Source organism: Garra rufa, chromosome 1, assembly GCF_049309525.1.
Source record: "Garra rufa chromosome 1, GarRuf1.0, whole genome shotgun sequence".
In the NCBI taxonomy this organism is placed as follows: domain Eukaryota; kingdom Metazoa; phylum Chordata; class Actinopteri; order Cypriniformes; family Cyprinidae; genus Garra; species Garra rufa.
In genome coordinates, this window is record NC_133361.1 from 108,506,650 (window position 1) to 108,524,856 (window position 18,207).

Sequence of the window (18,207 nt, forward strand, 5' to 3'; positions counted from 1 at the left end):
GCGCTTTCTGCGTCGCAGCTCCAGATTTCTTTAGCCCGCATGGAAAGACAGCACTCTCTCGTACATGACGGGATACAAACAAAGATGGCTTCAGCTCCTTTTGCCCTATCAGTGACTTGTGCATTTCAAGCATTCTTTTCAGATGGCTAAAAGCTGGAGTCGGGCACTTACGTTGGTGGTATAGTGGTGAGCATAGCTGCCTTCCAAGCAGTTGACCCGGGTTCGATTCCCGACCAACGCATTTGTTTTGGCTCTGGCTGACGTTGAAGCAGAACTCCTTCTGTGACCTCTGTCAGCACCAAAATCTTTTGGATGAGTCGTTCAGCAGCAGCAAAGAGCTGGGTCTCCCCGTCGGGGAATCGAACCCCGGTCTTCCGCGTGACAGGCGGAGATACTGTCCACTATACTAACGAGGAGCCGTACCCAGTGTTCTTCGCCCCCAGCCGCCTTGACTTCACCGACATCAGCATAAGGAGCCACTACTCCATGAAAAAAAACAAATCAACCTGCCTTGATCTTATTGAGTCTCCCAATATCTTGAATGCTACACATTACAGGGGGTCCTCATTTGGACCACTTTACTATTATTACTATTTTTTTTACTTTTCATAATGGGAACATGAAAAAAAAAGGATGGGAAATCATGTGGCAGTAACATCGCATTTACGTGGATCATATCGCCCACTGCTAGAATTCTACCACTGAACCACCAATGCTCGGAAAGGAGGGAGAACGTTTGGAATTAACACCGCATTTACGAGTATATTGCCCACTGCTAAACTTCGTCAACCTATAGATAAAGTGAACAAGTTTTATAGGCATTTGACGAATATAGACGGACTAATGAGTTTCTGAAAAGATTCGGCAGGGAACGGGGGTGGGTCGGTATGCAAAGGTTGGAGCTCCTTCAAGTAAATCAGGCTTCATTTTAAAGAACCTTACACACATGCAAGCACACACACAACTTAATTAAAAGGACTCCGTTCCTGCATTGGCCGGGAATCGGACCCGGGTCTCCCGCGTGGCAGGCGAGAATTCTACCACTGAACCACCAATGCTCGGCTGGGAGAACTTCGGCCTTCACATTGCCCTGGATTTAGTAATGGTGCGTAACTGTTACACGTCAAATCCAGGGAAAGGGGGGTTGGGTCAATATGCAAAGTTTGGAGCTCCTTCTAGCAAATCAGGCTCGGCCTTCAAGGCTCATTTTAAAGAATCCCACACACATGCAAACACACACCCCTTACTTAAAAGAACTCTGTTCCTGCATTTGCCCGGGAATCAGAGCCAGGCCTCCTGTGTGGCAGGCGAGAATGGATGATGGAAGAGACTTTTTAACTTTTACTCCTCCCATTTGGAGTGAGGGGGAGATGAAAATCTTATCGCCACCCTAGATTACCCTTTGTGAGTATAGTGGTTTACCACAGGGAGCGCACATGCTCAAGCGCGTGGGCACACAACTCGATTTTCTCTTCATAGACGCATAAATGTTTCGCCTTTTACTAAAGATTTCCGTGGAGGGGAACCTTTCCGTAGTGATGGGAAAATGAAGCTTTTCGAAGCACTAAAGCTTTCCCCTCAACTGTATTGTAAAAAGGTTCATTACTCGAAGCTTTTCAACACGTTGCACACTAATGACATCTTGTGGCCAAAGGTGGAAAAAGTTGCCTTTGCGTCCCAGATCTCAAAGCGATTTTGGACAGTTTCATCAAATACATCAAGTGCAACGAAAACCGTCAGAAATTAAAAAATAATAAAAATGTCATTTTACTTGAATTAATCTGTAAATAAACTTTTTTATACAATTCTAAAAGTATAAGCATGGTTTATGTAGGCATCTATGTTCAAAGTAAATTAACTGTTAAGTTGACTAATAATTATTATTAATTAGAAGTGCTAGTGAAGCAAGGATAACTACAAAATTGACATGCACAAAACTACACATGTACATATTTATTCGTATTATGATTTTATTCTTAACAAAAAGCGAATGACACTTGAAACCTGCGCAAGGAGTTTGCGTTATTTGAATCAGAATATGAAGCAGTCACGTGGTTGTGTGTGAAAACGAAGCATCGGACGTCACAGGTCATGTGGTTATGGCAAAACGAATCAAGCTCCGGTACAGTGCTTCAATGTGAGATGTTTCGTTTTTTTGATACAAGCTTCGAAGCTTCGGTGTCAAACGTTACATCACTACCTTTCCGAGTGACCTGTATTTTTGGGTGCTCTGCTCACAGCAGAGCTGCACTGCAGTTTCAATAGCAGACTAAATCTGACCACACACCAATGTGCATTGGAGCAAAGCGTGCTTTCTCGTGGACCGTGTTTGCAGCCTTTGCGCTTCCTGTGTCGCAACTTCACATTTTTTTTCAGCCAGCATGGAAAGACAGCACTCTCATGACATGATGGGATCCAAACCTTGGGCTTCAGCCACTTTGGCCCTGTCAGTGACTCATGTACTTCCAGCATTCTTTTCTGCTCACAACAGAGCTGTATTGGAGTGTCAAGAGTAAAACTGGCCACCAGCCAATGGGCGGTGGAACGAAGCGCGCCTCACCACGTTCTGTACTTGCGGACTTTGCGCTTTCTGCGTCGCAGCTCCAGATTTCTTTAGCCCGCATGGAAAGACAGCACTCTCTCGTACATGACGGGATACAAACAAAGATGGCTTCAGCTCCTTTTGCCCTATCAGTGACTTGTGCATTTCAAGCATTCTTTTCAGATGGCTAAAAGCTGGAGTTGGGCACTTGCGTTGGTGGTATAGTGGTGAGCATAGCTGCCTTCCAAGCAGTTGACCCGGGTTCGATTCCCGACCAACGCATTTGTTTTGGCTCTGGCTGACGTTGAAGCAGAACTCCTTCTGTGACCTCTGTCAGCACCAAAATCTTTTGGATGAGTCGTTCAGCAGCAGCAAAGAGCTGGGTCTCCCCGTCGGGGAATCGAACCCCGGTCTTCCGCGTGACAGGCGGAGATACTGTCCACTATACTAACGAGGAGCCGTACCCAGTGCTCTTCGCCCCCAGCCGCCTTGACTTCACCGACATCAGCATAAGGAGCCACTACTCCATGAAAAAAAACAAATCAACCTGCCTTGATCTTATTGAGTCTCCCAATATCTTGAATGCTACACATTACAGGGGGTCCTCATTTGGACCACTTTACTATTATTACTATTTTTTTTACTTTTCATAATGGGAACATGAAAAAAAAGGATGGGAAATCATTTGGCAGTAACATCGCATTTACGTGGATCATATCGCCCACTGCTAGAATTCTACCACTGAACCACCAATGCTCGGAAAGGAGGGAGAACGTTTGGAATTAACACCGCATTTACGAGTATATTGCCCACTGCTAAACTTCGTCAACCTATAGATAAAGTGAACAAGTTTTATAGGCATTTGACGAATATAGACGGACTAATGAGTTTCTGAAAAGATTCGGCAGGGAACGGGGGTGGGTCGGTATGCAAAGGTTGGAGCTCCTTCAAGTAAATCAGGCTTCATTTTAAAGAACCTTACACACATGCAAGCACACACACAACTTAATTAAAAGGACTCCGTTCCTGCATTGGCCGGGAATCGGACCCGGGTCTCCCGCGTGGCAGGCGAGAATTCTACCACTGAACCACCAATGCTCGGCTGGGAGAGCTTCGGCCTTCACATTGCCCTGGATTTAGTAATGGTGCGTAACTGTTACACGTCAAATCCAGGGAAAGGGGGTTGGGTCAATATGCAAAGTTTGGAGCTCCTTCTAGCAAATCAGGCTCGGCCTACAAGGCTCATTTTAAAGAATCCCACACACATGCAAACACACACCTCTTACTTAAAAGAACTCTGTTCCTGCATTTGCCCGGGAATCAGAGCCAGGCCTCCTGTGTGGCAGGCGAGAATGGATGATGGAAGAGACTTTTTAACTTTTACTCCTCCCATTTGGAGTGAGGGGGAGATGAAAATCTTATCGGCACCCTAGATTACCCTTTGTGAGTATAGTGGTTTACCACAGGGAGCGCACATGCTCAAGCGCGTGGGCACACAACTCGAGTTTCTCTTCATAGACGCATAAATCTTTCGCCTTTTACTAAAGATTTCCGTGGAGGGGAACCTTTCCGAGTGACCTGTATTTTTGGGTGCTCTGCTCACAGCAGAGCTGCACTGCAGTTTCAATAGCAGACTAAATCTGACCACACACCAATGTGCATTGGAGCAAAGCGTGCTTTCTCGTGGACCGTGTTTGCAGCCTTTGCGCTTCCTGTGTCGCAATTTCACATTTTTTTTCAGCCAGCATGGAAAGACAGCACTCTCATGACATGATGGGATCCAAACCTTGGGCTTCAGCCACTTTGGCCCTGTCAGTGACTCATGTACTTCCAGCATTCTTTTCTGCTCACAACAGAGCTGTATTGGAGTGTCAAGAGTAAAACTGGCCACCAGCCAATGGGCGGTGGAACGAAGCGCGCCTCACCACGTTCTGTACTTGCGGACTTTGCGCTTTCTGCGTCGCAGCTCCAGATTTCTTTAGCCCGCATGGAAAGACAGCACTCTCTCGTACATGACGGGATACAAACAAAGATGGCTTCAGCTCCTTTTGCCCTATCAGTGACTTGTGCATTTCAAGCATTCTTTTCAGATGGCTAAAAGCTGGAGTCGGGCACTTGCGTTGGTGGTATAGTGGTGAGCATAGCTGCCTTCCAAGCAGTTGACCCGGGTTCGATTCCCGGCCAACGCGTTTATTTTGGCTCTGGCTGACGTTGAAGCAGAACTCCTTCTGTGACCTCTGTCAGCACCAAAATCTTTTGGATGAGTCGTTCAGCAGCAGCAAAGAGCTGGGTCTCCCCGTCGGGGAATCGAACCCCGGTCTTCCGCGTGACAGGCGGAGATACTGTCCACTATACTAACGAGGAGCCGTACCCAGTGTTCTTCGCCCCCAGCCGCCTTGACTTCACCGACATCAGCATAAGGAGCCACTACTCCATGAAAAAAAACAAATCAACCTGCCTTGATCTTATTGAGTCTCCCAATATCTTGAATGCTACACATTACAGGGGGTCCTCATTTGGACCACTTTACTATTATTACTATTTTTTTTACTTTTCATAATGGGAACATGAAAAAAAAGGATGGGAAATCATGTGGCAGTAACATCGCATTTACGTGGATCATATCGCCCACTGCTAGAATTCTACCACTGAACCACCAATGCTCGGAAAGGAGGGAGAACGTTTGGAATTAACACCGCATTTACGAGTATATTGCCCACTGCTAAACTTCGTCAACCTATAGATAAAGTGAACAAGTTTTATAGGCATTTGACGAATATAGACGGACTAATGAGTTTCTGAAAAGATTCGGCAGGGAACGGGGGTGGGTCGGTATGCAAAGGTTGGAGCTCCTTCTAGCAAATCAGGCTCGGCCTACAAGGCTCATTTTAAAGAATCCCACACACATGCAAACACACACCTCTTACTTAAAAGAACTCTGTTCCTGCATTTGCCCGGGAATCAGAGCCAGGCCTCCTGTGTGGCAGGCGAGAATGGATGATGGAAGAGACTTTTTAACTTTTACTCCTCCCATTTGGAGTGAGGGGGAGATGAAAATCTTATCGGCACCCTAGATTACCCTTTGTGAGTATAGTGGTTTACCACAGGGAGCGCACATGCTCAAGCGCGTGGGCACACAACTCGAGTTTCTCTTCATAGACGCATAAATCTTTCGCCTTTTACTAAAGATTTCCGTGGAGGGGAACCTTTCCGAGTGACCTGTATTTTTGGGTGCTCTGCTCACAGCAGAGCTGCACTGCAGTTTCAATAGCAGACTAAATCTGACCACACACCAATGTGCATTGGAGCAAAGCGTGCTTTCTCGTGGACCGTGTTTGCAGCCTTTGCGCTTCCTGTGTCGCAATTTCACATTTTTTTTCAGCCAGCATGGAAAGACAGCACTCTCATGACATGATGGGATCCAAACCTTGGGCTTCAGCCACTTTGGCCCTGTCAGTGACTCATGTACTTCCAGCATTCTTTTCTGCTCACAACAGAGCTGTATTGGAGTGTCAAGAGTAAAACTGGCCACCAGCCAATGGGCGGTGGAACGAAGCGCGCCTCACCACGTTCTGTACTTGCGGACTTTGCGCTTTCTGCGTCGCAGCTCCAGATTTCTTTAGCCCGCATGGAAAGACAGCACTCTCTCGTACATGACGGGATACAAACAAAGATGGCTTCAGCTCCTTTTGCCCTATCAGTGACTTGTGCATTTCAAGCATTCTTTTCAGATGGCTAAAAGCTGGAGTCGGGCACTTGCGTTGGTGGTATAGTGGTGAGCATAGCTGCCTTCCAAGCAGTTGACCCGGGTTCGATTCCCGGCCAACGCGTTTATTTTGGCTCTGGCTGACGTTGAAGCAGAACTCCTTCTGTGACCTCTGTCAGCACCAAAATCTTTTGGATGAGTCGTTCAGCAGCAGCAAAGAGCTGGGTCTCCCCGTCGGGGAATCGAACCCCGGTCTTCCGCGTGACAGGCGGAGATACTGTCCACTATACTAACGAGGAGCCGTACCCAGTGTTCTTCGCCCCCAGCCGCCTTGACTTCACCGACATCAGCATAAGGAGCCACTACTCCATGAAAAAAAACAAATCAACCTGCCTTGATCTTATTGAGTCTCCCAATATCTTGAATGCTACACATTACAGGGGGTCCTCATTTGGACCACTTTACTATTATTACTATTTTTTTTACTTTTCATAATGGGAACATGAAAAAAAAGGATGGGAAATCATGTGGCAGTAACATCGCATTTACGTGGATCATATCGCCCACTGCTAGAATTCTACCACTGAACCACCAATGCTCGGAAAGGAGGGAGAACGTTTGGAATTAACACCGCATTTACGAGTATATTGCCCACTGCTAAACTTCGTCAACCTATAGATAAAGTGAACAAGTTTTATAGGCATTTGACGAATATAGACGGACTAATGAGTTTCTGAAAAGATTCGGCAGGGAACGGGGGTGGGTCGGTATGCAAAGGTTGGAGCTCCTTCAAGTAAATCAGGCTTCATTTTAAAGAACCTTACACACATGCAAGCACACACACAACTTAATTAAAAGGACTCCGTTCCTGCATTGGCCGGGAATCGGACCCGGGTCTCCCGCGTGGCAGGCGAGAATTCTACCACTGAACCACCAATGCTCGGCTGGGAGAACTTCGGCCTTCACATTGCCCTGGATTTAGTAATGGTGCGTAACTGTTACACGTCAAATCCAGGGAAAGGGGGGTTGGGTCAATATGCAAAGTTTGGAGCTCCTTCTAGCAAATCAGGCTCGGCCTTCAAGGCTCATTTTAAAGAATCCCACACACATGCAAACACACACCCCTTACTTAAAAGAACTCTGTTCCTGCATTTGCCCGGGAATCAGAGCCAGGCCTCCTGTGTGGCAGGCGAGAATGGATGATGGAAGAGACTTTTTAACTTTTACTCCTCCCATTTGGAGTGAGGGGGAGATGAAAATCTTATCGCCACCCTAGATTACCCTTTGTGAGTATAGTGGTTTACCACAGGGAGCGCACATGCTCAAGCGCGTGGGCACACAACTCGATTTTCTCTTCATAGACGCATAAATGTTTCGCCTTTTACTAAAGATTTCCGTGGAGGGGAACCTTTCCGTAGTGATGGGAAAATGAAGCTTTTCGAAGCACTAAAGCTTTCCCCTCAACTGTATTGTAAAAAGGTTCATTGCTCGAAGCTTTTCAACACGTTGCACACTAATGACATCTTGTGGCCAAAGGTGGAAAAAGTTGCCTTTGCGTCCCAGATCTCAAAGCGATTTTGGACAGTTTCATCAAATACATCAAGTGCAACGAAAACCGTCAGAAATTAAAAAATAATAAAAATGTCATTTTACTTGAATTAATCTGTAAATAAACTTTTTTATAAAATTCTAAAAGTATAAGCATGGTTTATGTAGGCATCTATGTTCAAAGTAAATTAACTGTTAAGTTGACTAATAATTATTATTAATTAGAAGTGCTAGTGAAGCAAGGATAACTACAAAATTGACATGCACAAAACTACACATGTACATATTTATTCGTATTATGATTTTATTCTTAACAAAAAGCGAATGACACTTGAAACCTGCGCAAGGAGTTTGCGTTATTTGAATCAGAATATGAAGCAGTCACGTGGTTGTGTGTGAAAACGAAGCATCGGACGTCACAGGTCATGTGGTTATGGCAAAACGAATCAAGCTCCGGTACAGTGCTTCAATGTGAGATGTTTCGTTTTTTTGATACAAGCTTCGAAGCTTCGGTGTCAAACGTTACATCACTACCTTTCCGAGTGACCTGTATTTTTGGGTGCTCTGCTCACAGCAGAGCTGCACTGCAGTTTCAATAGCAGACTAAATCTGACCACACACCAATGTGCATTGGAGCAAAGCGTGCTTTCTCGTGGACCGTGTTTGCAGCCTTTGCGCTTCCTGTGTCGCAACTTCACATTTTTTTTCAGCCAGCATGGAAAGACAGCACTCTCATGACATGATGGGATCCAAACCTTGGGCTTCAGCCACTTTGGCCCTGTCAGTGACTCATGTACTTCCAGCATTCTTTTCTGCTCACAACAGAGCTGTATTGGAGTGTCAAGAGTAAAACTGGCCACCAGCCAATGGGCGGTGGAACGAAGCGCGCCTCACCACGTTCTGTACTTGCGGACTTTGCGCTTTCTGCGTCGCAGCTCCAGATTTCTTTAGCCCGCATGGAAAGACAGCACTCTCTCGTACATGACGGGATACAAACAAAGATGGCTTAAGCTCCTTTTGCCCTATCAGTGACTTGTGCATTTCAAGCATTCTTTTCAGATGGCTAAAAGCTGGAATCGGGCACTTGCGTTGGTGGTATAGTGGTGAGCATAGCTGCCTTCCAAGCAGTTGACCCGGGTTCGATTCCCGGCCAACGCATTTGTTTTGGCTCTGGTTGACGTTGAAGCAGAACTCCTTCTGTGACCTCTGTCAGCACCAAAATCTTTTGGATGAGTCGTTCAGCAGCAGCAAAGAGCTGGGTCTCCCCGTCGGGGAATCGAACCCCGGTCTTCCGCGTGACAGGCGGAGATACTGTCCACTATACTAACGAGGAGCTGTACCCACTGTTCCTCGCCCCCAGCCGACTTGACTTCACCGACATCAGCATAAGGAGCCACTACTCCATGAAAAAAAAAAATCAACCTGCCTTGATCTTATTGAGTCTCCCAATATCTTGAATGCTACACATTACAGGGGGTCCTCATTTGGACCACTTTACTATTATTACTATTTTTTTTACTTTTCATAATGGGAACATGAAAAAAAGGGATGGGAAATCATGTGGCAGTAACATCGCATTTACGTGGATCATATCGCCCACTGCTAGAATTCTACCACTGAACCACCAACGCTCGGAAAGCAGGGAGAACGTTTGGAATTAACACCGCATTTACGAGTATATTGCCCACTGCTAAACTTCGTCAACCTATAGATAAAGTGAACAAGTTTTATAGGCATTTGACGAATATAGACGGACTAATGAGTTTCTGAAAAGATTCGGCAGGGAACGGGGGTTGGTCGGTATGCAAAGGTTGGAGCTCCTTCAAGTAAATCAGGCTTCATTTTAAAGAACCTTACACACATGCAAGCACACACACAACTTAATTAAAAGGACTCCGTTCCTGCATTGGCCGGGAATCGGACCCGGGTCTCCCGCGTGGCAGGCGAGAATTCTACCACTGAACCACCAATGCTCGGCTGGGAGAACTTCGGCCTTCACATTGCCCTGGATTTAGTAATGGTGCGTAACTGTTACACGTCAAATCCAGGGAAAGGGGGGTTGGGTCAATATGCAAAGTTTGGAGCTCCTTCTAGCAAATCAGGCTCGGCCTTCAAGGCTCATTTTAAAGAATCCCACACACATGCAAACACACACCCCTTACTTAAAAGAACTCTGTTCCTGCATTTGCCCGGGAATCAGAGCCAGGCCTCCTGTGTGGCAGGCGAGAATGGATGATGGAAGAGACTTTTTAACTTTTACTCCTCCCATTTGGAGTGAGGGGGAGATGAAAATCTTATCGCCACCCTAGATTACCCTTTGTGAGTATAGTGGTTTACCACAGGGAGCGCACATGCTCAAGCGCGTGGGCACACAACTCGATTTTCTCTTCATAGACGCATAAATGTTTCGCCTTTTACTAAAGATTTCCGTGGAGGGGAACCTTTCCGTAGTGATGGGAAAATGAAGCTTTTCGAAGCACTAAAGCTTTCCCCTCAACTGTATTGTAAAAAGGTTCATTGCTCGAAGCTTTTCAACACGTTGCACACTAATGACATCTTGTGGCCAAAGGTGGAAAAAGTTGCCTTTGCGTCCCAGATCTCAAAGCGATTTTGGACAGTTTCATCAAATACATCAAGTGCAACGAAAACCGTCAGAAATTAAAAAATAATAAAAATGTCATTTTACTTGAATTAATCTGTAAATAAACTTTTTTATAAAATTCTAAAAGTATAAGCATGGTTTATGTAGGCATCTATGTTCAAAGTAAATTAACTGTTAAGTTGACTAATAATTATTATTAATTAGAAGTGCTAGTGAAGCAAGGATAACTACAAAATTGACATGCACAAAACTACACATGTACATATTTATTCGTATTATGATTTTATTCTTAACAAAAAGCGAATGACACTTGAAACCTGCGCAAGGAGTTTGCGTTATTTGAATCAGAATATGAAGCAGTCACGTGGTTGTGTGTGAAAACGAAGCATCGGACGTCACAGGTCATGTGGTTATGGCAAAACGAATCAAGCTCCGGTACAGTGCTTCAATGTGAGATGTTTCGTTTTTTTGATACAAGCTTCGAAGCTTCGGTGTCAAACGTTACATCACTACCTTTCCGAGTGACCTGTATTTTTGGGTGCTCTGCTCACAGCAGAGCTGCACTGCAGTTTCAATAGCAGACTAAATCTGACCACACACCAATGTGCATTGGAGCAAAGCGTGCTTTCTCGTGGACCGTGTTTGCAGCCTTTGCGCTTCCTGTGTCGCAACTTCACATTTTTTTTCAGCCAGCATGGAAAGACAGCACTCTCATGACATGATGGGATCCAAACCTTGGGCTTCAGCCACTTTGGCCCTGTCAGTGACTCATGTACTTCCAGCATTCTTTTCTGCTCACAACAGAGCTGTATTGGAGTGTCAAGAGTAAAACTGGCCACCAGCCAATGGGCGGTGGAACGAAGCGCGCCTCACCACGTTCTGTACTTGCGGACTTTGCGCTTTCTGCGTCGCAGCTCCAGATTTCTTTAGCCCGCATGGAAAGACAGCACTCTCTCGTACATGACGGGATACAAACAAAGATGGCTTAAGCTCCTTTTGCCCTATCAGTGACTTGTGCATTTCAAGCATTCTTTTCAGATGGCTAAAAGCTGGAATCGGGCACTTGCGTTGGTGGTATAGTGGTGAGCATAGCTGCCTTCCAAGCAGTTGACCCGGGTTCGATTCCCGGCCAACGCATTTGTTTTGGCTCTGGTTGACGTTGAAGCAGAACTCCTTCTGTGACCTCTGTCAGCACCAAAATCTTTTGGATGAGTCATTCAGCAGCAGCAAAGAGCTGGGTCTCCCCGTCGGGGAATCGAACCCCGGTCTTCCGCGTGACAGGCGGAGATACTGTCCACTATACTAACGAGGAGCTGTACCCACTGTTCCTCGCCCCCAGCCGACTTGACTTCACCGACATCAGCATAAGGAGCCACTACTCCATGAAAAAAAAAAATCAACCTGCCTTGATCTTATTGAGTCTCCCAATATCTTGAATGCTACACATTACAGGGGGTCCTCATTTGGACCACTTTACTATTATTACTATTTTTTTTACTTTTCATAATGGGAACATGAAAAAAAGGGATGGGAAATCATGTGGCAGTAACATCGCATTTACGTGGATCATATCGCCCACTGCTAGAATTCTACCACTGAACCACCAACGCTCGGAAAGCAGGGAGAACGTTTGGAATTAACACCGCATTTACGAGTATATTGCCCACTGCTAAACTTCGTCAACCTATAGATAAAGTGAACAAGTTTTATAGGCATTTGACGAATATAGACGGACTAATGAGTTTCTGAAAAGATTCGGCAGGGAACGGGGGTTGGTCGGTATGCAAAGGTTGGAGCTCCTTCAAGTAAATCAGGCTTCATTTTAAAGAACCTTACACACATGCAAGCACACACACAACTTAATTAAAAGGACTCCGTTCCTGCATTGGCCGGGAATCGGACCCGGGTCTCCCGCGTGGCAGGCGAGAATTCTACCACTGAACCACCAATGCTCGGCTGGGAGAACTTCGGCCTTCACATTGCCCTGGATTTAGTAATGGTGCGTAACTGTTACACGTCAAATCCAGGGAAAGGGGGGTTGGGTCAATATGCAAAGTTTGGAGCTCCTTCTAGCAAATCAGGCTTGGCCTTCAAGGCTCATTTTAAAGAATCCCACACACATGCAAACACACACCCCTTACTTAAAAGAACTCTGTTCCTGCATTTGCCCGGGAATCAGAGCCAGGCCTCCTGTGTGGCAGGCGAGAATGGATGATGGAAGAGACTTTTTAACTTTTACTCCTCCCATTTGGAGTGAGGGGGAGATGAAAATCTTATCGGCACCCTAGATTACCCTTTGTGAGTATAGTGGTTTACCACAGGGAGCGCACATGCTCAAGCGCGTGGGCACACAACTCGAGTTTCTCTTCATAGACGCATAAATCTTTCGCCTTTTACTAAAGATTTCCGTGGAGGGGAACCTTTCCGAGTGACCTGTATTTTTGGGTGCTCTGCTCACAGCAGAGCTGCACTGCAGTTTCAATAGCAGACTAAATCTGACCACACACCAATGTGCATTGGAGCAAAGCGTGCTTTCTCGTGGACCGTGTTTGCAGCCTTTGCGCTTCCTGTGTCGCAACTTCACATTTTTTTTCAGCCAGCATGGAAAGACAGCACTCTCATGACATGATGGGATCCAAACCTTGGGCTTCAGCCACTTTGGCCCTGTCAGTGACTCATGTACTTCCAGCATTCTTTTCTGCTCACAACAGAGCTGTATTGGAGTGTCAAGAGTAAAACTGGCCACCAGCCAATGGGCGGTGGAACGAAGCGCGCCTCACCACGTTCTGTACTTGCGGACTTTGCGCTTTCTGCGTCGCAGCTCCAGATTTCTTTAGCCCGCATGGAAAGACAGCACTCTCTCGTACATGACGGGATACAAACAAAGATGGCTTCAGCTCCTTTTGCCCTATCAGTGACTTGTGCATTTCAAGCATTCTTTTCAGATGGCTAAAAGCTGGAGTCGGGCACTTGCGTTGGTGGTATAGTGGTGAGCATAGCTGCCTTCCAAGCAGTTGACCCGGGTTCGATTACCGACCAACGCATTTGTTTTGTCTCTGGCTGACGTTGAAGCAGAACTCCTTCTGTGACCTCTGTCAGCACCAAAATCTTTTGGATGAGTCGTTCAGCAGCAGCAAAGAGCTGGGTCTCCCCGTCGGGGAATCGAACAACGGTCTTCCGCGTGACAGGCGGAGATACTGTCCACTATACTAACGAGGAGCCGTACCCAGTGTTCTTCGCCCCCAGCCGCCTTGACTTCACCGACATCAGCATAAGGAGCCACTACTCCATGAAAAAAAACAAATCAACCTGCCTTGATCTTATTGAGTCTCCCAATATCTTGAATGCTACACATTACAGGGGGTCCTCATTTGGACCACTTTACTATTATTACTATTTTTTTTACTTTTCATAATGGGAACATGAAAAAAAAGGATGGGAAATCATGTGGCAGTAACATCGCATTTACGTGGATCATATCGCCCACTGCTAGAATTCTACCACTGAACCACCAATGCTCGGAAAGGAGGGAGAACGTTTGGAATTAACACCGCATTTACGAGTATATTGCCCACTGCTAAACTTCGTCAACCTATAGATAAAGTGAACAAGTTTTATAGGCATTTGACGAATATAGACGGACTAATGAGTTTCTGAAAAGATTCGGCAGGGAACGGGGGTGGGTCGGTATGCAAAGGTTGGAGCTCCTTCAAGTAAATCAGGCTTCATTTTAAAGAACCTTACACACATGCAAGCACACACACAACTTAATTAAAAGGACTCCATTCCTGCATTGGCCGGGAATCGGACCCGTGTCTCCCGCGTGGCAGGCGAGAATTCTACCACTGAACCACCAATGCTCGGCTGGGAGAGCTTCGGCCTTCACATTGCCCTGGATTTAGTAATGGTGCGTAACTGTTACACGTCAAATCCAGGGAAAGGGGGGTTGGGTCAATATGCAAAGTTTGGAGCTCCTTCTAGCAAATCAGGCTCGGCCTTCAAGGCTCATTTTAAAGAATCCCACACACATGCAAACACACACCCCTTACTTAAAAGAACTCTGTTCCTGCATTTGCCCGGGAATCAGAGCCAGGCCTCCTGTGTGGCAGGCGAGAATGGATGATGGAAGAGACTTTTTAACTTTTACTCCTCCCATTTGGAGTGAGGGGGAGATGAAAATCTTATCGGCACCCTAGATTACCCTTTGTGAGTATAGTGGTTTACCACAGGGAGCGCACATGCTCAAGCGCGTGGGCACACAACTCGAGTTTCTCTTCATAGACGCATAAATCTTTCGCCTTTTACTAAAGATTTCCGTGGAGGGGAACCTTTCCGTAGTGATGGGAAAATGAAGCTTTTCGAAGCACTAAAGCTTTCCCCTCAACTGTATTGTAAAAAGGTTCATTACTCGAAGCTTTTCAACACGTTGCGCACTAATGACATCTTGTGGCCAAAGGTGGAAAAAGTTGCCTTTGCGTCCCAGATCTCAAAGCGATTTTGGACAGTTTCATCAAATACATCAAGTGCAACGAAAACCGTCAGAAATTAAAAAATAATAAAAATGTCATTTTACTTGAATTAATCTGTAAATAAACTTTTTTATAAAATTCTAAAAGTATAAGCATGGTTTATGTAGGCATCTATGTTCAAAGTAAATTAACTGTTAAGTTGACTAATAATTATTATTAATTAGAAGTGCTAGTGAAGCAAGGATAACTACAAAATTGACATGCACAAAACTACACATGTACATATTTATTCGTATTATGATTTTATTCTTAACAAAAAGCGAATGACACTTGAAACCTGCGCAAGGAGTTTGCGTTATTTGAATCAGAATATGAAGCAGTCACGTGGTTGTGTGTGAAAACGAAGCATCGGACGTCACAGGTCATGTGGTTATGGCAAAACGAATCAAGCTCCGGTACAGTGCTTCACTGTGAGATGTTTCGTTTTTTTGATACAAGCTTCGAAGCTTCGGTGTCAAACGTTACATCACTACCTTTCCGAGTGACCTGTATTTTTGGGTGCTCTGCTCACAGCAGAGCTGCACTGCAGTTTCAATAGCAGACTAAATCTGACCACACACCAATGTGCATTGGAGCAAAGCGTGCTTTCTCGTGGACCGTGTTTGCAGCCTTTGCGCTTCCTGTGTCGCAACTTCACATTTTTTTTCAGCCAGCATGGAAAGACAGCACTCTCATGACATGATGGGATCCAAACCTTGGGCTTCAGCCACTTTGGCCCTGTCAGTGACTCATGTACTTCCAGCATTCTTTTCTGCTCACAACAGAGCTGTATTGGAGTGTCAAGAGTAAAACTGGCCACCAGCCAATGGGCGGTGGAACGAAGCGCGCCTCACCACGTTCTGTACTTGCGGACTTTGCGCTTTCTGCGTCGCAGCTCCAGATTTCTTTAGCCCGCATGGAAAGACAGCACTCTCTCGTACATGACGGGATACAAACAAAGATGGCTTCAGCTCCTTTTGCCCTATCAGTGACTTGTGCATTTCAAGCATTCTTTTCAGATGGCTAAAAGCTGGAGTAGGGCACTTGCGTTGGTGGTATAGTGGTGAGCATAGCTGCCTTCCAAGCAGTTGACCCGGGTTCGATTCCCGACCAACGCATTTGTTTTGGCTCTGGCTGACGTTGAAGCAGAACTCCTTCTGTGACCTCTGTCAGCACCAAAATCTTTTGGATGAGTCGTTCAGCAGCAGCAAAGAGCTGGGTCTCCCCGTCGGGGAATCGAACCCCGGTCTTCCGCGTGACAGGCGGAGATACTGTCCACTATACTAACGAGGAGCCGTACCCAGTGCTCTTCGCCCCCAGCCGCCTTGACTTCACCGACATCAGCATAAGGAGCCACTACTCCATGAAAAAAAACAAATCAACCTGCCTTGATCTTATTGAGTCTCCCAATATCTTGAATGCTACACATTACAGGGGGTCCTCATTTGGACCACTTTACTATTATTACTATTTTTTTTACTTTTCATAATGGGAACATGAAAAAAAAGGATGGGAAATCATTTGGCAGTAACATCGCATTTACGTGGATCATATCGCCCACTGCTAGAATTCTACCACTGAACCACCAATGCTCGGAAAGGAGGGAGAACGTTTGGAATTAACACCGCATTTACGAGTATATTGCCCACTGCTAAACTTCGTCAACCTATAGATAAAGTGAACAAGTTTTATAGGCATTTGACGAATATAGACGGACTAATGAGTTTCTGAAAAGATTCGGCAGGGAACGGGGGTGGGTCGGTATGCAAAGGTTGGAGCTCCTTCAAGTAAATCAGGCTTCATTTTAAAGAACCTTACACACATGCAAGCACACACACAACTTAATTAAAAGGACTCCGTTCCTGCATTGGCCGGGAATCGGACCCGGGTCTCCCGCGTGGCAGGCGAGAATTCTACCACTGAACCACCAATGCTCGGCTGGGAGAGCTTCGGCCTTCACATTGCCCTGGATTTAGTAATGGTGCGTAACTGTTACACGTCAAATCCAGGGAAAGGGGGTTGGGTCAATATGCAAAGTTTGGAGCTCCTTCTAGCAAATCAGGCTCGGCCTACAAGGCTCATTTTAAAGAATCCCACACACATGCAAACACACACCTCTTACTTAAAAGAACTCTGTTCCTGCATTTGCCCGGGAATCAGAGCCAGGCCTCCTGTGTGGCAGGCGAGAATGGATGATGGAAGAGACTTTTTAACTTTTACTCCTCCCATTTGGAGTGAGGGGGAGATGAAAATCTTATCGGCACCCTAGATTACCCTTTGTGAGTATAGTGGTTTACCACAGGGAGCGCACATGCTCAAGCGCGTGGGCACACAACTCGAGTTTCTCTTCATAGACGCATAAATCTTTCGCCTTTTACTAAAGATTTCCGTGGAGGGGAACCTTTCCGAGTGACCTGTATTTTTGGGTGCTCTGCTCACAGCAGAGCTGCACTGCAGTTTCAATAGCAGACTAAATCTGACCACACACCAATGTGCATTGGAGCAAAGCGTGCTTTCTCGTGGACCGTGTTTGCAGCCTTTGCGCTTCCTGTGTCGCAATTTCACATTTTTTTTCAGCCAGCATGGAAAGACAGCACTCTCATGACATGATGGGATCCAAACCTTGGGCTTCAGCCACTTTGGCCCTGTCAGTGACTCATGTACTTCCAGCATTCTTTTCTGCTCACAACAGAGCTGTATTGGAGTGTCAAGAGTAAAACTGGCCACCAGCCAATGGGCGGTGGAACGAAGCGCGCCTCACCACGTTCTGTACTTGCGGACTTTGCGCTTTCTGCGTCGCAGCTCCAGATTTCTTTAGCCCGCATGGAAAGACAGCACTCTCTCGTACATGACGGGATACAAACAAAGATGGCTTCAGCTCCTTTTGCCCTATCAGTGACTTGTGCATTTCAAGCATTCTTTTCAGATGGCTAAAAGCTGGAGTCGGGCACTTGCGTTGGTGGTATAGTGGTGAGCATAGCTGCCTTCCAAGCAGTTGACCCGGGTTCGATTCCCGGCCAACGCGTTTATTTTGGCTCTGGCTGACGTTGAAGCAGAACTCCTTCTGTGACCTCTGTCAGCACCAAAATCTTTTGGATGAGTCGTTCAGCAGCAGCAAAGAGCTGGGTCTCCCCGTCGGGGAATCGAACCCCGGTCTTCCGCGTGACAGGCGGAGATACTGTCCACTATACTAACGAGGAGCCGTACCCAGTGTTCTTCGCCCCCAGCCGCCTTGACTTCACTGACATCAGCATAAGGAGCCACTACTCCATGAAAAAAAACAAATCAACCTGCCTTGATC

General features: G+C 46.2%; 24 non-coding genes across 24 annotated transcripts; 10 read left to right on the plus strand and 14 right to left on the minus strand.

Moving 5' to 3' along the window:
- Window positions 1–344: 344 nt before the first annotated feature.
- Window positions 345–416, minus strand: trnad-guc (transfer RNA aspartic acid (anticodon GUC)). Its single transcript has one exon. It is a non-coding gene; the product is annotated as a tRNA-Asp (tRNA).
- A 571-nt stretch (window positions 417–987) lies between these two features.
- trnag-gcc (transfer RNA glycine (anticodon GCC)) lies at window positions 988–1,058 on the minus strand. The gene has a single exon. It is a non-coding gene; the product is annotated as a tRNA-Gly (tRNA).
- Window positions 1,059–1,457: 399 nt separating this feature from the next.
- LOC141291496 (U5 spliceosomal RNA) lies at window positions 1,458–1,572 on the plus strand. The gene has a single exon (XR_012340341.1). It is a non-coding gene; the product is annotated as a U5 spliceosomal RNA (small nuclear RNA).
- Window positions 1,573–2,927: 1,355 nt separating this feature from the next.
- trnad-guc (transfer RNA aspartic acid (anticodon GUC)) lies at window positions 2,928–2,999 on the minus strand. Its single transcript has one exon. It is a non-coding gene; the product is annotated as a tRNA-Asp (tRNA).
- A 570-nt stretch (window positions 3,000–3,569) lies between these two features.
- On the minus strand, window positions 3,570–3,640 carry trnag-gcc (transfer RNA glycine (anticodon GCC)). Its single transcript has one exon. It is a non-coding gene; the product is annotated as a tRNA-Gly (tRNA).
- A 398-nt stretch (window positions 3,641–4,038) lies between these two features.
- On the plus strand, window positions 4,039–4,154 carry LOC141288397 (U5 spliceosomal RNA). The gene has a single exon (XR_012339676.1). It is a non-coding gene; the product is annotated as a U5 spliceosomal RNA (small nuclear RNA).
- Window positions 4,155–4,834: 680 nt separating this feature from the next.
- Window positions 4,835–4,906, minus strand: trnad-guc (transfer RNA aspartic acid (anticodon GUC)). The gene has a single exon. It is a non-coding gene; the product is annotated as a tRNA-Asp (tRNA).
- Window positions 4,907–5,679: 773 nt separating this feature from the next.
- On the plus strand, window positions 5,680–5,795 carry LOC141288405 (U5 spliceosomal RNA). Its single transcript, XR_012339677.1, has one exon. It is a non-coding gene; the product is annotated as a U5 spliceosomal RNA (small nuclear RNA).
- A 680-nt stretch (window positions 5,796–6,475) lies between these two features.
- trnad-guc (transfer RNA aspartic acid (anticodon GUC)) lies at window positions 6,476–6,547 on the minus strand. The gene has a single exon. It is a non-coding gene; the product is annotated as a tRNA-Asp (tRNA).
- Window positions 6,548–7,117: 570 nt separating this feature from the next.
- Window positions 7,118–7,188, minus strand: trnag-gcc (transfer RNA glycine (anticodon GCC)). Its single transcript has one exon. It is a non-coding gene; the product is annotated as a tRNA-Gly (tRNA).
- A 399-nt stretch (window positions 7,189–7,587) lies between these two features.
- On the plus strand, window positions 7,588–7,702 carry LOC141291503 (U5 spliceosomal RNA). The gene has a single exon (XR_012340342.1). It is a non-coding gene; the product is annotated as a U5 spliceosomal RNA (small nuclear RNA).
- A 1,180-nt stretch (window positions 7,703–8,882) lies between these two features.
- Window positions 8,883–8,954, plus strand: trnag-ucc (transfer RNA glycine (anticodon UCC)). The gene has a single exon. It is a non-coding gene; the product is annotated as a tRNA-Gly (tRNA).
- A 103-nt stretch (window positions 8,955–9,057) lies between these two features.
- trnad-guc (transfer RNA aspartic acid (anticodon GUC)) lies at window positions 9,058–9,129 on the minus strand. Its single transcript has one exon. It is a non-coding gene; the product is annotated as a tRNA-Asp (tRNA).
- A 569-nt stretch (window positions 9,130–9,698) lies between these two features.
- On the minus strand, window positions 9,699–9,769 carry trnag-gcc (transfer RNA glycine (anticodon GCC)). Its single transcript has one exon. It is a non-coding gene; the product is annotated as a tRNA-Gly (tRNA).
- Window positions 9,770–10,168: 399 nt separating this feature from the next.
- On the plus strand, window positions 10,169–10,283 carry LOC141291508 (U5 spliceosomal RNA). The gene has a single exon (XR_012340343.1). It is a non-coding gene; the product is annotated as a U5 spliceosomal RNA (small nuclear RNA).
- A 1,180-nt stretch (window positions 10,284–11,463) lies between these two features.
- Window positions 11,464–11,535, plus strand: trnag-ucc (transfer RNA glycine (anticodon UCC)). Its single transcript has one exon. It is a non-coding gene; the product is annotated as a tRNA-Gly (tRNA).
- Window positions 11,536–11,638: 103 nt separating this feature from the next.
- On the minus strand, window positions 11,639–11,710 carry trnad-guc (transfer RNA aspartic acid (anticodon GUC)). The gene has a single exon. It is a non-coding gene; the product is annotated as a tRNA-Asp (tRNA).
- Window positions 11,711–12,279: 569 nt separating this feature from the next.
- Window positions 12,280–12,350, minus strand: trnag-gcc (transfer RNA glycine (anticodon GCC)). The gene has a single exon. It is a non-coding gene; the product is annotated as a tRNA-Gly (tRNA).
- Window positions 12,351–12,749: 399 nt separating this feature from the next.
- Window positions 12,750–12,865, plus strand: LOC141288411 (U5 spliceosomal RNA). Its single transcript, XR_012339678.1, has one exon. It is a non-coding gene; the product is annotated as a U5 spliceosomal RNA (small nuclear RNA).
- A 1,792-nt stretch (window positions 12,866–14,657) lies between these two features.
- Window positions 14,658–14,772, plus strand: LOC141291364 (U5 spliceosomal RNA). The gene has a single exon (XR_012340324.1). It is a non-coding gene; the product is annotated as a U5 spliceosomal RNA (small nuclear RNA).
- Window positions 14,773–16,127: 1,355 nt separating this feature from the next.
- Window positions 16,128–16,199, minus strand: trnad-guc (transfer RNA aspartic acid (anticodon GUC)). The gene has a single exon. It is a non-coding gene; the product is annotated as a tRNA-Asp (tRNA).
- Window positions 16,200–16,769: 570 nt separating this feature from the next.
- Window positions 16,770–16,840, minus strand: trnag-gcc (transfer RNA glycine (anticodon GCC)). The gene has a single exon. It is a non-coding gene; the product is annotated as a tRNA-Gly (tRNA).
- A 398-nt stretch (window positions 16,841–17,238) lies between these two features.
- Window positions 17,239–17,354, plus strand: LOC141288424 (U5 spliceosomal RNA). The gene has a single exon (XR_012339680.1). It is a non-coding gene; the product is annotated as a U5 spliceosomal RNA (small nuclear RNA).
- A 680-nt stretch (window positions 17,355–18,034) lies between these two features.
- Window positions 18,035–18,106, minus strand: trnad-guc (transfer RNA aspartic acid (anticodon GUC)). The gene has a single exon. It is a non-coding gene; the product is annotated as a tRNA-Asp (tRNA).
- Window positions 18,107–18,207: the final 101 nt, after the last annotated feature.